At 38.1% G+C, this 13,971-nt stretch overlaps 1 protein-coding gene across 4 annotated transcripts in view; it reads right to left on the bottom strand.

Annotated features, from left to right (window-relative positions):
* Akap11 (A-kinase anchoring protein 11) overlaps nt 1-10,811 on the bottom strand; it is a 47,342-nt gene extending 36,531 nt beyond the window's left edge. For all 4 annotated transcript variants that reach the window (XM_040281467.2, XM_040281475.2, XM_005339673.5 and 1 more), the window contains exons 1-2: nt 10,700-10,811; nt 9,132-9,219 (exon numbers count right to left, since the gene is read on the bottom strand). The gene's annotated coding sequence lies outside the window, so the exon portion shown is untranslated. The remainder of the gene's footprint in view (nt 1-9,131; nt 9,220-10,699) is intronic.
* Between the last annotated feature and the right edge of the window lie 3,160 nt (nt 10,812-13,971).

Genomic DNA, 13,971 nt, shown 5'->3' with positions numbered 1-13,971 from the left:
AATAAATAAACAAACAATACTGAAGGATAGAGGTAAAGCACAGGTTTGTAACATCTTTACTTTCTGAGTTGAGTCCTAACCTTGCCTGAAAGAGGAGTCCAGAAAAGAGATGGAAAACAGACTAAAGTCAACTGAACAAAGATAAACACTACCTCACAGGAAACTTTACCATAAAAATGACTTGCTATCTAGATGAAATGCCCACCCTAAGTTGTGTCATGCCCCTGAGGCAGAAGACACACTTGTAAATGTCCTCAGTTGGGGTGTCTTAGGTGCTGAAACAACATCCTGGATTGGACAAGGCTAGCAATCCCAGTCCACTTTACCCATAATATTCCTGAATGGCAGGTCCAAATAGAATACTCTTATTCAAGGTCAAGAAATAAAGCAAACATGATCCAATAATAGGACCTATGAAAAAACATTTAAAAACAAATGAACACATTAATAAAAATCCAGAAAAATATAATCATGCCACCCCCCAAATTCATATTACCCAATAATACCTCAGAAGATGTATCACTGTTTAAAATTAATAAAAATGAAGCTAAGTTTAATTCCACATTTATACTATGCTTCACTCACGGAAGAAACACAATTTACTCCACTATTTGCCCTACTCCATTACTTCAACCTAAAGTAAAATGTTGTCTCACAAAGAACAATCCACTAGAAAGTATCTGCACAACATAAAATCGAATCCAATATGAAATGACATAACATACTTCTAGTAAAGCAAAGAAAAAAAAATCTTTGGAAATGATACATAGATAAATGGAAAAGAGAAAAACAGCCAGAGCAAGATTCCATCAACATCTTATAAATTAAGAATCTAGTTTTAAACATTGTACAAGAGGAACAAAAACACAGTATTTTCCCCTGAAATATCCTTGTACTACAATAAACTTTTTGCTTAATGCTTATTTTATACCCTATTCAGGGTGAATAAATAAGAATTATACATGGGAAATAACTGTGTTAGCTATAACAAAATAAAAAATAAAAACCAATCTAGATTGGAAAAAAAAAAGCAGATCAGAGTCAAGAAAGTACAAAACAGCTGAAATGTGAGCTGACAGAACTCAGGAAAGATCTAGAAAATAAAAATATTATCATTAAGCAGCTGAAATCCCTCTAGAAGCAATAAAAAAAATTCAGAAAAAAAACTTAATACATTTAATATAGAAAATATTTAGTAGATATAATAGAAAAATTGCTGAATATAAAAGGAAACAAAGCAATTAGAAAAACAATTATAAACAATAGAGAACAGAGACATAGGGCACTATGAATAAGCATAGTTCTTTTATCCCACAACTTCACTTCTAAAACTTACCCTGCATGTATACATGCACAAAGTTCACCAAGATTGGTAAATATTTTTTGACATAACTGGGTAAACTGAAATAATGACAGGTTCAACACGAGAAAGGACTTTTTCTTTTTTTAATGTATAAAATGTCATCTACCTATATTATGGGAAGATGATAGAGATTAAGTAAAATATGCCTATTCTAGCATGCTTCCATTTTTCTCTTTTGTGTAAAATCTATGTCACTACAATTGTGTAATTACATATATAATACAAAAGAGGGCACACACTAGATGAGTAAAGACTGATTTTATCTGGGGAAATGCGATTATGGGTGTGGTCTATTGTTTGTTTGCTTTTTGGTCTGTGTGTATATCCTGTATTTTTCTGGATACACATAAATTCTTTTACAATAAAAAATATTCCCCAAATTTTCTCTCTGTCCTCTGCCCTAAGAAGTGTTCAAGTCAACATCACCTGTAACTTGACCTTTTTATATCAGGAAAATTAACCATGCCAAGAGTATAAAATACCTTTCTAGTCAACAATATTGTTTTTTATTCCCCCATACCCAGGATTGAACCCACAGGCACTTAACCACTGAGTCACATCTCCAGCCCCTTTTATATTTTATTTAGAGACAGGGTCTCCCGAAGTTGTTTAGGTCCTAGCTAAGTTGCTGAGGCTGGCTTTGAAATTGAGATCCTCCTGCCTCAGCCCCCTAAACCACTTGGGATTATAGGCATGCGCCACCATGCATGGCAAAACTGTTCTATCTAGACTTGCCTCCTAATGCACCAATACTCAAACTTCAGAACACATACAAATCAGCTTAGTTCTAACACTAACACACACACAAGCACATACTCAGAAGTACAGAGTCGGGTCTACCTGGAACCCAGAAATCCATATTTTTAATGAATATTTTATATAATTTCTACTGAGAAATACATCTTTCTACCCAGACATGGGTTTCCTTCCCTACATTCTTTCAAAACTTGTTACTCCAACACTAATAATTCCTTACCTTCCACTGTTATCCTCTTTGGTTTTCATTTTATTTAGTTTTCCAAAGATATTTTACCTCTACCTCTGGTTTTAACAGTGCAAACTAACTCTCTTAATTTATATCTTCAGTTCAGTTCTGTGTTCCAGTTTTAGTTCCTTATATCCAATTTTCTATGAGACACTTCTAACTAAATATCCTTGCTACAGTTTGGTTACGATTGTACCCCAGCAGTCCATGTGTTTGGAGATTTGTTTACCAGTGTTGGGAGGTGGTGGAACATTTCAAGAAGGGGCCTAATGGAAGGTAATTAGGACCTGAGAGCATCAACCTCATAAATGGATTAATGTTACCCTGTGGGGATACTAGCTCTCATGGGATTATATTAGTACTCAATGAAGGGAGTCTTAGAAAGAGACCTTGGCCCCTTCTGCTCTCTGGCTTCCTGTCTCACTATGTGATCTCTTCTTCTACACAATCCCACCATGATGTCATACTCTGAAGATCATCACAAGAGGCTGAACAGATGGAGCTACCCAACCTTGGACTTTGTGCCTCTAAAACTATCATAGTTAAATAAATCTCTTTTCTGTATAAAGTACCCAACCTCAGGTATTTTGGTATAGCAACACAGTAAGAGCCAGAAACCAACCTCAGACAATAAGCCAAGAAACTAACTTTCTCCCCAATCCTACAGAGCACTGTTCCTTGTAAATCCCCAGCCCTAACCTGTCATGCTCCTAAACTTGTCTCAAATCTACCCTCTCGCTTCCATAAGCTAAAGTGAAACTAACTCTTCACACATTAGTTCAAGGACCTCCCCACTTAAGGAAGGTTTGGCTTATCATTTCTCCCTCCTTGTCCAATAGTACTACCTCCTTTATATTCCCGAAGTGGTTTGGTGTCAGTGTTTGCATACCTCTCTCCTGTTGTGAGTTCCCTAAGAATAAAAGTGCTTTATATATTTCTACTTTATAATAGGCATTCAAACACTTGCTGAATAAAAATATTATTTTAAAAAGCAAAATACACTTTTAAATGTTTGAATGAGGTCTACACTTAATGGAATTATTTGTAAAAACACATTTAAATGTTTGTAACAATTTGTTTTATAATATTTGTGATTACATTTTTAAATATGCTCCAAATACACATTTTGACTAAATGTAACATGGTCAGGTGTTAAAAATCAACGTTCTGTTGAATATGAATATAAAAAAGGTACAAATATATATATATGCAACTTTGGTTTGAAAACATTAAACAAGAAGTAATACAGGACTGTGACATCCCTAAGGGAAGGGAAACACCTGTGGCCTTTCCAGAGCACAACACATGGACAGGAAAACCAAGTAGTCTAGCAGCCTCAGTAAGTTTTGGACAAAGAGAACATTTTGGAGAAACCAGGGTGGCTATACACAGTAGGACACAGTACCAGAGTGAGAATGTTATGAGAACAATAGCTCTAAAAGATATACAAAAGAGTTATATTAGAATTGTTGTCTAAAAACTACGCTGTGCTAAGTACCTGAAGCTGGGGAAATAACAATCAGAGAGTAGTAAGTCAAACAATATCTGGAGCCAGACAGAGCTCAGAATAGTTTACACTTTCACTAACCAGAGCTGAAAAACTTTGTAGGATATTAGACCAATGGATAGACTCTTCAGAAGGAAGAGGTCTTTGTGGGCAGGCGGGGGTGGGGGGGGGGAGCATCACTACTACAGGCTCTTCTAGACATCCACAAGTAAGTTTAAAAAGCAGGACTTGAAACAATTCAACAGATTACAAATAATCTAAATGTTCACCCCAACAAAATTAATACTCTTGGGAATTATAAGTTAAGCAGGCAACAGCATAAAACTCAATAGTGGCATATAATCAAAAGTATGAGATATGCAAAGAAGAAGAAAAATATGACATATAACTAGGGGGAAAAAGGCAATAAATAGAGGCCCAAAAATGACAAGAGATCCAGACATGAAGAGAAAAAAACTGTCATAGTATAGTATAAGTATGTTAAGTATGTTCCATACACTCAAAAAGGGAGAGAAAAACATGATTTGAGATTAAAGAAAGAATCTGAAAATATAAGAGACCAAAACTGAACTTAGAAAATAAAATATTGCCAACATGAAACATACAGTGGATGCAACCAATAGCAGATTAAACACTGAAAAAGAAAAGTTAAGTGAACTTGTAGACAGTGTTTACTTGTAGACAAAAAAGAAAAAAAGGAAAAAGAAAAACATCTATCCAAAATAAAACTGAAGGAGAGGCATAAAAACAAACCCTAAGCAGTGACATTAAGCACTGTAAAAAACGGTTGGTACACAGAGTCTCAAAAAGTGAGGTGTGGGGGTGGGGAAGGCAGTCCCAAAAAGTGAGGGAGAGGACACAAGAAAATCATAAAAAGTGACCGATCCAAGAAAGCTCAATAAACACTAAGAAGAATAAACATAAAGAAAATCACCCCAAGGCATATTATAACCCAAGTACTAGAAACCAGTGATAAAGAGAAAATCTTAAAAGTAATGGGCGGGGGGGGGGGGGGGGGGGGGGGGGGGGAGTACACAAAGCAGAGAACAAAGCACAACAGACTTCCTACCTACCCAAGTCAGAAAACAAAGATGATGGAACACTATCTTTAAGCAGAAAGGGAAATAAAAGTGCTAACCCAGATATCAGTACCTAATGAAAATGTCTTTCAAAAATTAAGGCAAAATGAACTTATTCATAAGAAGAGATGAAAATTCATCACCAGTTGATCACCATTAGAATAACCATGAAAAGAAATTCTTGAGGCAAAGAAAAACAGTACCAGATGGAAATCTGGATCTATATGGACAAGTAAGGAGTACCTGACATGGTAAATATAATGGTAATATAAAAGTTATTTTCTCATTTATAAGTCTCTTTAAAAATAACTATTTAAATAACAACGTATTATAAGATTTACAACAGACACAGAAGTAAAATTTATGACAAAATAGCACACAAAGGATGTGATGAGAGAAAGGTAAAAAAATAAGCATAAGACTTCAACACCATCCATGAAATGGTATCATTTCAAGGAAGACTGATAAGTTTAAAGTTGTCTTGTAAGCCCTAGAGCAGCCACTAGAAAAATAAAACAGAATAATATCAAATAATGAACAGCAGAATAAAGGTGAAGCTATCCTACTCTCTGTAGAGAAGAAAGCTAAGGCTCACCTTCACAAGGCTGCTATAAGAACACAATGCAATAAGATGTAAAAACAATGTTTTAAGTAGGACACTGTACAGCATCCTTAGTCTCTACCTACTAGATGCCAGCAGGTCCCACTTAGTTGTAAGAACCAAAATTCTCCAAGTATTGCCAAATATTCCTTGGGGAGAAAAACTGCCTTATTTTAGCATTTTGACATTCTAGTGCCTTATATGTATAGTAGTTTATGCCCTGCCTGCATTGATCTGCAAACACTGACAACACTCAACACATATACTCACCAGGGAATTTTGAAGTTAGTAGCAGTTTAGTGATTAGAATTCAACTGTGAAAAGCCCTGCTCTAAAGAGCTTACATTCTAAGGCCATGCCTTACCCACAATAAACAACTATTATTGACTGAACTGAATAAGCTATAAAGCACAGAAATTTTTCATCAAGAACATGAAATTCCGGGGCTGAGGATGTGGCTCAAGTGGTAGCGCGCTCACCTGGCATGTGTGCGACCCAGGTTCGATCCTCAGCACCACATACAAACAAAGATGTTGTTTCCGCCGATAACTAAAAAATAAATATTAAAATTCTCTCTCTCTCTCTCTCTCTCCCTCTCCCTCTCTCACTCTCTCTTTAAAAAAAAAAAAAAAGAACATGAAATTCCAAGGAACATTTAATGGTAAAGCTGGCATCAGTAGATAGAAAATACCTACTCAATGGCTTTTTGAAAAATTAATCCTGGGAGATATGTGTTCTTCCATGAATTTTCTGAAACATCAATAGGAAAAAAGCTACTGGTCTCTCAACTGCATTCCTAGGTTAGAACTCACTTCTAAGCATGTTTGAGCCCAGTCTGTCACTAGTTTTAAATTATCAGCATGGGCCTAGTTGACAAATCCTAAGTGGACTTCAAATCTCCCTATACAGCCAAAAATGTGTGCACACACACAAATACACACATATTCATTCTTTCTCTCTCTCTCTCTCTCAAAATACTAAAGCTTCACATATGCTTTCAACGTAAATATGCTATCTATAAATCAAAATAATTTTCTTAACCCATAACAAGATTATTTCTGACATAAAGAGATTTTAACCCAGTAACACATTTCTCATTATCAGTCAAATCTGCCAGTAGCAGTAATAGCTGCCCAGTAGCAGGAACATGTTAATGGATCTCCTTTGCAGATGGTCCAGTGCTTGGCACATAGGAGGTACCCTGTAAGCCCACACAGAATCTATTAACTGACCAAAAAAAAGCTTGAAAGACAACTTTAAAATTTCAAGCCTAAGAAAACAGAAGGTAGAGCTTTTGCCATTTTTTAGAATAACTGGAAGATGGTGTTTTATGTCAACATAATACCCAAAGGCAACTAAAACAAAGCCACAAATGTTACTCTAAGAATCGTCCATGCACACAACACAAAGCTTGAAAGCTGAGCCCAAAGACTAGGACAAACAATAAATTAAGAGAATCTAAGGGTTCTGGGGCAGGTTAAAAATAAATAAATAGATAGATAGATAAATGGCAGTGTGAAGAATTTAGAGTCACTGAAGTCAAGAAATAGTTTTAAATGAGTGGTCACCACTAGACTTCTAAACTCTTTTGAGGGCAGAAATGATATTCAATTCTGAACATTCCTGATGCCCAGATATCAGTACCACACATACAGTATGCACCCGATAAACACTAACACCCTACATATACCTTGTGGCTGCCATGTGCCAGCTAAACCTTAAGTGCTTTACACATGTGAATTCGTAATTCTCACAGGAGAAGGTGCTGTTATTACACTCATTTTACACACAGGGAAACTAAGGCATTTAAGTAATTTGTCCAGTTCTCACACCCAGAATTTGTCCTAAAAAGGGATCACTGATCTGGTTAGATCATTACCAAGCTGACAGCAAGTTCAACTCACTGCTATTAGAAAAACTACAGGATGTTAAAAGTACCCCAAAGTACTTATCATTTCCTCCCCATCCACACTTTTCTTAAAGAACTTGCTGTAGTAGTCTGAAAAATATAGCCCTACAATCTGTGAAACACAACTAAGTTTCCTCCCCACTAATTTCCCATTCCCATCTTCCCCCACCGCAACCAACATGACAAGAAGTAGAAATCTAACCAATCAGGTTCTTTCAATATAAATTTAGAATTGAGTTTTGGAGATATTTGTTAAGAACCATGATTCAAAGTCAAAAATGAGTCTCATGTAGATGCTCTAGCACACCAAAGTAATGGGGAAGCAGAAAACAAGAGCCTTGAAGGGAAGGCCAATATGAAAAACACTGGAACGGGCATGCAGTGAGTACCTGAGTATCTGAGACAGTATGTTCCCAGGGAAAAACTGGAAGAGCAACTAACTGCCTGAAGACTTTATGGTTCCCAGGACCCCAACCTGGAATCACAAAATGGACTTCAGAGGCAGTGCTCCAACTGTATGACAAATGCCTTTTTTAAGTAAGCTAATTCAAATGGCTTTTTGTTTCTTGCAGCCAAATAATTATTAAGCCAACAAGGGAGGTCAAAGAAAAAACACTGAGTAAGCAGTGACTATGTGCCTCAAAGTAACTTTCTGAGGTAGATATTTTAACTCTCAAGGATGAGGGAAATGAAACTCAGATATTTAATTAGCAGGTCTAAGACACTGCAAAACCCAAACCCTTAACACTATAACTCATTTTCACTAAAGTAACATCTTTCTGTTCCAGGCAATCACACAACGACTTTCCCCCATAAAACACTACCAAACTAATAAATAAATAAAAAAAAAGAAAAAGAAAAAAAGTGTTAATTTTTCTCTTTTTATCATATCCAAGTTCTTATCTACACATTTCAAATGCCTTTATAACAGGAAATACTTTTAATGAACTTTTATGTATAAGAATAAATGGAAAGGGATGGGTTGTAGCTCAGTGGTAGAGCGCTTGCCACATGCATGAGGCACTGGGTTTGATCCTCAGCACCACATAAAAATAAATAAAAATATTGTGTCAATTTACAGCTAACAAAATATTTTTTATAAAAGAATAAGTGGAAGGGCTGGGGCTGTAGCTCAGTGGCAGAGCGTTTGCCTTGCACGTGTGAGGCACTGGGTTCAATCCTCAGCCCCACATAAAAATAAACAAAATAATGGCATGCTGTCCATCTATAACTACAAAAACAATTAAAAAAAAAAAGAATAAGTGGAAAAAATGAAGATATTTGGATCTAATAAAGCATTTTCCTTTCCTTTCACCATATTACCAGTTTATACACCCTTTACTCACAATCAGGGTAAGTTCTTTTCCTGACCTGTCCCCACCTCTCATTCCCTCCAAGTGGTTGCTTTGACAAAAAGAAAAAAATACCAGTTTGCCTAACTAGTAATTGCTTTATCCAAAGTTACTTCAACTACTTTACAAAGGCAAGACAAAGCAACAAATGCCCCCAAACTTTGAAACCCTTGCCAAAAGAATATAAGTATAGCAACAAATCGTTTTTCTATCTCTGAAAATCAGTTGGTCAAGATGGAATGGGAAGGAACTTTCCTCATCTAGATTGGTCTCCTTTACCCTTGACAAAAAAAGTTTTTTCACATTTTCTTCATATATGGACAGAAGTTCCATACCTATTTATAGGTGGAAATTTCCCTTTAAATGACTTTTAACATTTTTTTTTCTGAATTGGTCTCAGCTCCTTTTCCAGACAGTAAGTTCCTAGAATTTAAAAAAAAAAAAAATTTTAAAAATGTGTTGTTGTTTATTTTTCCATCCTCAAAGGCAACGGAGAATTTCTTCACCTTCTAGACTTACCCTTGGAGTTCAGAGCTAGAGAAGGCTAGAAAATTTCTCACTGTTGGTTCTGGATCCTAGGCAACTCCTACATCTTCACCAACAGAGAAATAATAACTAGTCCAGGAGTATACTGCAAAGTATCAGTCTTTGCAATAGCGCAGTTTTGTGGGTACTAATCACTGGCTCAGCTTGGGAACCAATTTCTTGCCTGATTCCCTTACAATCTTTGATCTCTCATAAATTACTCATCACCACAACTAACAGTGAAATTCACTGTCAATTCTTGGGTCAGTTATGCCTCAAGGAACATTAAAAAGTATAAATAACCAGAATAATACTTGAATGCATTTTAAAAGATTGGCAAAATAAAATAGTGGAATTTAACCAATCATATGGGCACTGGGCTACCATTTACTCTAACGTCATAAACAAGACATTAAAACAAAATCACTTTTCATAACTACGTATTCCCATCTTTTCTGAATATTCTCTGAGTATTTTCACATATAACAAAATCATTTATTAACCAACATAACAAATTCCTAACAAGGAGGAAAATTTAAGCTTTTTAAAAGCAAATGAATAATTACAAAGCCAAAAAGAGGTTTGGAATTATTAACTTCAGTATACACGAAGGCCATTAACTACGTGCTTCAGCAGAATTTCTCACTACAGTAGAGAAAAAGAACCATTACCAAGTCCTACCACCGTGATGGTTGATTTTGTCATTGACATTTTGCCAAAAGTTTGGGGGTTTTTTTAATGCTTTTATTACATCTACACCTTTTTTAAACACAGCAGCTTAGATGTATGGAATAAAATAAGTCATCCCTATCATTTGGAATATTGAATGGCCATCACTTAAGCCACTAATGGCCTAGGAGAAAACCTGACAGCTAACGCAAATATAAATTCTCAGAGGAGCCGCTTGACGCTTCGGTTTCTGATATAAAATTCGAGTCCAGAGCTCAGGGATTCTGGCAGTGAAGAATGCTATTTGGGGACAATGTGCAACGTCGTACTCTTCCTATACAGGCTCTCAGGCGCACACCACCAACACAAACTAAGTACGCTCACCACGTACCTGGGGCCCGGCTCTGAAGACCACCCCGAGGTTGGAAGCTGAGCCTGACCTACGGTGGGGCGGCAGCTCCTGCTTCACACTCAGGAACCACCTTCCCTCAGGGCCCAGGGCCTTTGGCTTCCTCCCTTCCCCACTATTCCCTCCCGCCTCCCACAGCCAAGCGAAAGCGCTGCCTTCAGGCGGCCCCTAAGCAAAGGGAAGATCACCGGCAGGCGGAGAAGCTGAGGCCAAATCAGGCCTCTCCATCCATCCCGGCCCCCTGTTCCACCGCCACCCCGAGCTCTGCTCACGCCGCTGGCGAGTCGGTGCCTGGCTCACCTTGGAGGCAGCAGCGTCTGCAGCTCACAAGCATGTCACCAGTCGGCAACGACCAGTGGCGCGAGCCTGGCGAGCAGCAGGCGCCCCCACCCGCACCAGCCCCCGGCCCTCCCCCCTCCCAGGCCCGCGGCCCGCCCCCACCTGCCCACCCCCACGGCTTCCGCCGCCGCAGCTCCTGCCCGCACCACAGCCTACTCCCCACGCCTCCCACTCAGTCTCACGAGAGCGAGCACTCTCGCGAGAACTACCCCGTGGCCAAGCCCGCGCAAAAGTGGGTGGGTTTTTAAAAAAGGAAAAAAGGAACGCGAGAAAAACCTTCCCACGTGCTTCTCCGGAGCAGCAAGCATAACTGGTCCGCCGGTCACCTGACGCCCGAGCGGCCTCGCCATTTGTCAGAACGCGTTCAGCCGTGGGAGCTTTAAACTCGAGTCTGACCTACGAACCTGCGGCGAACGTCTTGCGCGTTTCCTGGTCTGTTGCCTTGGAAATGGTTTAACCCTTTCCTCTGGCAAAATACCCGGGCCTTGGCTAGCTCGGCCAGCTGGGTTTCAGGCCCAGTCTCGTTTCCTTCTACCCGCTTGGCTTATCGCCTGGGGCCAGCAAGACTCCATCGCCACAAGGCTAGCTTTGTTTTCTTCCGCAGCCCCTGACCCTGCCCAGCTGAAGCAGCAGCCCCACTAGATATGGCAGCCCACGTCAGACCCATCCTTTCGCACGGCCCCGCCCCTTCTCGGAGCTTCTGCGGGAGGACCATTCACAGAGCACCAGGCGGTCTGTGCTACGGCACCTCAAGAATCAACCCAAGACAATCTCTGGGCCCTAGTGCACACCCTGACACCTTTAAGTGGTTTCGAAATCAGAAAATAAAGCACTGGTCACCAAAAATCCAGGCCCAAGGTGAAACGCTAATATGTTACGTCCAGTTAAAATCAGAAGGGTTAGTCCCACAGTCAGGTTGCAATGTTCCTCAAAGGCATGTGTTCCTCAAATAGAAAATTTCTGATAGATAAGAACAGTATTTTAAATGTATCCTCATTAGGAATTAAGTTGCACCCTTTTGCTGGAAAAGAATTGGGGAAGATTATTCACATGTTCACTTCTTAAGTGAATTTTGGTTGAGCTTCTACATGTTTTAGGCACTACTGTGGGCTGTTGAGCAATGGTGGAGACAAATGGGAGGGAGTGCATGATCGTGTTATGCTATATACAAATAAATAACAATAAGAAGCTTGGTTTTAAATACTTTTCCTTGCAGAGTATGGATTTTAAGGAGGCCAAAGTAGAAGCAAGAAATTATAATCACTTGTAGTCCAGGTGAGAGAATTGTGAAATGAATTAATACCAATGACATTCTTCCGAAATCCGTAAGGTCAGAGCTCTAGCGCTGTCTATTGTCTTTCATTAAAAGTAATTGGGTTTCTCCTATTTAATAGGAGAAATTAACGGGGATTTTTTTTGGTTTCTTGAGAAAATGAATGGTCCCCAAATGAAAAGCTCACCTTTGATTTTATTCCCATCATCTACACTACAGATAACCACCTCTCCTGTCTAAAAGTCAGTTCTAAGAAAAAGGAAACATAAAATGATGTTCCTTGTAGATAGTTATTTCTTAAGTATAAAATTTGAAAAAAATAGAAATTGAAAGCTGGAAAATGGAAAGTTCCATTAAAACAAATCGGAGACTTAACTACCAACTTGAAACGCTCTTGTTAACTAACAACCAAATCAAGTTTCCTTATCATCACTTCCTCAAACATTAAAAAAAAAAAAAAAAAAGCAATTTAACTAGCCTACATGCAAAGTGGTTAAGCCTGAATTACACTTTGGCATGCACACACCAGTAGGATGGAAGCTGGAAAGGGAAATGAACTTTTATGAAAACCTAACAGTCAGTAGCACAAGCCAGATGAAACTGGACACACATACCAGCTGAGGAACTATGAAACTGATTCATACAGATACCAGGAATGCTTTCCCAAGAACCACTGGCTTTCTCAGAGTGTGAAAACGGAAGCATTGCCACCTGCTTAACCTTATATTCCCTTTCTCTGAAGCTATTTTGAACCTATGTAGTATTTAATAAATAATGATTCACATGTTCCTAATCTAAGTTTAAGAACTAGATGGAAAATAAGTTTTTTAGGTTTGAGTTTATATAGTAAGCTAACACCTTAATTTTAATGAAAGCAATATTTCAAGAAATGCTATAGGGTTACTTTTTTAAAGGAAAAAGTGACAAAGTAGGACTATTTGTTAAAATGTTAATTGCATACTTTTTCTAAGGTTTACAACTCAGAATGATTAACTGAAGGCAGCTGCTTAGCACTGCAGATTTAGATGAAAGGAGGTCTCCTGTACCATTCTAATGTATATTAATAGAACCGTCAAAGCCTCTCAACTCACCCTAGTGATGAAGTCATTGTGGTCTCAAGTTAGCTCTAATTATTTGAAGTACATGAATAATATAAAATGAGAAGAAATTTAATATTAAGATCCAGGTGTGGGGCTGCAGTTGTAGCCCAGTGGTAGAGCATTTACCTAGAACGTGTGAAGGCACTGGGTTTGATCCTCAGCCCCGCATTAAAAAAATAAATAAAACAAAGGTATTTTTAAAAAAAAGATTCGGTTGTACCATGTCCCTAGTTTTTGGATTCTTTTTAAAAAAAAAACTATTCTTTTTTAACAGTTTCATTGAAATGTAAGTCATATCCCCTGCTATTTAATTTTTTTTGGTGTACTCACAGAGCTGCACAACCATCACCCAACTAATTTTTACAACAGCTTTGTCCCCCTAAAAAAATCCATACTCTTTTAGCAGTCAATCATCTACCCCATTCCCAATTCTAAGCAATCACTAGTCTCCTTTGTCCTTGTAAATGTGCCTATTCTGGAAATTTCATGTAAATGGAGTCAAACAATATGTATCTTTTGTGTCTCACTTCATTCACTTAGCATAGTGTTTTCAAAGGTCATCCATGTTGTAACATTTATCAGCATTTCTTTTTATTGCCAAATAATGATCCCATTCTACATATATAGCATATATTATTGATCAGTTTTTCTGCTGATAGACATTTTGGTTGTTTTCACTTTTAGGTTATTATGAAAAGTGCTGCTTTGAACATTCATGTTCACATTTTGTATGGATGTTGTTTATTCCTATTAATACTTTTAAAAGTATGAGATGCTGGAGTGCAGTGGTGCTTGCCTGTAATTCCAGCAGCTTGAGAGGCTGAGGCAGGAGGATTGCAAGTCCAAAGCCAGTCTCAGCA

The sequence above is a fragment of the Ictidomys tridecemlineatus genome, chromosome 6, assembly GCF_052094955.1.
Source record: "Ictidomys tridecemlineatus isolate mIctTri1 chromosome 6, mIctTri1.hap1, whole genome shotgun sequence".
NCBI classification, from domain to species: Eukaryota; Metazoa; Chordata; class Mammalia; order Rodentia; family Sciuridae; genus Ictidomys; species Ictidomys tridecemlineatus.
This window is presented reverse-complemented; position numbering and strand designations above follow the sequence as displayed.